Source organism: Poecilia formosa, unplaced genomic scaffold, assembly GCF_000485575.1.
Source record: "Poecilia formosa unplaced genomic scaffold, Poecilia_formosa-5.1.2 Scaffold63, whole genome shotgun sequence".
Taxonomy (NCBI): Eukaryota; Metazoa; Chordata; class Actinopteri; order Cyprinodontiformes; family Poeciliidae; genus Poecilia; species Poecilia formosa.
The window spans coordinates 2,572,025-2,574,440 of record NW_006800002.1 but is presented as its reverse complement, the minus strand read 5'-3'; the positions used below and the strand labels follow the sequence as shown (position 1 = coordinate 2,574,440).

The 2,416-nt window shown below is 36.9% G+C and overlaps 1 protein-coding gene across 1 annotated transcript in view; it reads right to left on the bottom strand.

The window, feature by feature from the left end:
- The window catches only part of LOC103139688 (extracellular calcium-sensing receptor-like), an 8,518-nt gene that overhangs the window by 2,824 nt on the left and 3,278 nt on the right, over positions 1-2,416 (bottom strand). The gene's annotated exons all lie outside the window — the stretch shown is intronic.

Below are 2,416 nucleotides of genomic sequence, written 5' to 3'. Positions count from 1 at the left end.
GCTGTTGTTTATCTCCTCAATTGCAAAGATCATTGCACGAGCGAGGCGTAGTTCATGAGTGTTGACACTGCACACAGACATTTACATGTTACTGCTTTTTATGTATGACATAACATCAGTTCAAATGATCACCAGCAAAATTACTCTTAGAAAAAACATAGATGACGAAAACGTTTCATATTTTTTCTATGTACAGTCACACTTAAAAGATGTCAATTTAATTAAAAAGTTTATGTTTTTTACGATCTCCGTTGATAGTATGTGTTATATAGATTAATTCCACAGAGGTTGATTATTTAAAGCTTTTCCTGTTAATGATGGTGATTTATTGGTTGCATTACAGTTCAGATCAGAATGTTACATTGTAACAAAGACATTCTGAATGTAAAAAAGTGGATCTAATGTGCAAAAACTGCTTACAAGTTTTCTTTGTCAAATTGTACATTTAATCTGACAAACGAGCCTCTTTTGAAAGCATATTCTAATTTTTTGAATTTGACTTTATTGTTGTCAGTGTCAGATTTTCTCAATCAGTATCTATATAGAATTTTCTTACACTGACCGCATTAATTTGGATGTCATGCAAATAATTCTTGAAAACATATCCTTATGTCTATAAGTCATTACAATTTGCTGCACATTTCTACATCACACAAATCATAACCCTGACTTTTCAGTATATCACCCCCTCCATTTCCCACCATGCTCCCTCTTACCAACCTCCCTGTGCAGGTGGGCGGCTCAGGCGCAGTGGTGTAGCTATGAATCTTTGTGAGCTCCTTGTAATGTAAGGAAAAAACGCCGCCAATAATGAACTCCCCATCCATTGAGAATGCAGGCGTACGAGCTGTACCCTGCAGGATACATTTTATGGGTAAGGTCCCATTTTCGACAATATCTGACCCACTAATAGCAAAAACTGAGCCAACACTCTGGCTCAGAGCCAGTCTAAAGCCCATAAGGAGAAGTGAGATCTCCATCCCTCAACCTGTAAAGGTGGGGAAGTGTTGACATCGATTTATATAACCTGTCTAAGACTCTGAACAAAGGCAGTATAGAAATAAGACTCGTTGTTCGAGTGCCCAGGAGAATCCCAAGAGACCTACTTTCACNATCTGACAAACGAGCCTCTTTTGAAAGCATATTCTAATTTTTTTGAGTTTGACTTTATTATTGTCAGTGTCAGATTTTCTCAATCAGTATCTATATAGAATTTTCTTACATTGACCGCATTAATTTGGATGTTATGCAAATAATTCTTGAAAACATATCCTTATGTCTATAATTCATTACATTTTGCTGCACATTTCTACATCACACAAATCATAACCCTGACTTTTCAGTATATCACCCCCTCCATTTCCCACCATGCTCCCTCTTACCAACCTCCCTGTGCAGGTGGGCGGCTCAGGCGCAGTGGTGTAGCTATGAATCTTTGTGAGCTCCTTGTAATGTAAGGAAAAAACACCGCCAATAATGAACTCCCCATCCATTGAGAATGCAGGCGTACGAGCTGTACCCTGCAGGATACATTTTATGGGTAAGGTCCCATTTTCGACAATATCTGACCCACTAATAGCAAAAACTGAGCCAACACTCTGGCTCAGAGCCAGTCTCAGGCCCATAAGGAGAAGTGAGATCTCCATCCCTCAACCTCTAAAGGTGGGGAAGTGTTGACATCGATTTATATAACCTGTCTAAGACTCTGAACAAAGGCAGTATAGAAATAAGACTCATTGTTCGAGTGCCCAGGAGAATCCCAGGAGACCTATTTTCACACGTGGAGCACTACGTTTTTTGCCATTACTTTGCATGTTGAATGTGTGTGGCATTAGGTTTTGCCATAATAAATTAATATATATATTAATTTATATATCTGTCCGTCCATCAGTCAAATTTTGTATTTTTTTGTAATATTGTGCAGAACTTGTCCTACACCCAAACCAGAAAATAATTAATATAAAATATATTGAGTTAAAAAAAAAACATCACACCTAACACACATGATAAAGAGTGGAGTAGATCCAAAGTCTTTGCCCCCTGGGACTTTTACCCATTTGCTTTTTAAAGCAAGATGGGATTTAAAGTAGGGGGAGTGACACCAAGCCAAGTTGTAGTTTTACATAAGTTTTATTTGTTATTTAAATAGGTTTCCTAGTTATTTCACAAAATGTCACAAATAGACTAATGTAGGAAAAAAAATTACATCCAAGTAGAATGACTGTGCATTAAAATGTAACATCGGAAAATAAACTAATACAAAGAAATCCCTTCATTTTATAATATTTTCTACTTATTGCCAGTACCCAATCAATTTTTGTTCATCAAATGTTTTTTAGTGTTTTTCTCTGGCTGAATCAAAATAATGTAACACTTTGGAGCAAATATACACAGTATCAGTCCAAAGCTGGAGGCC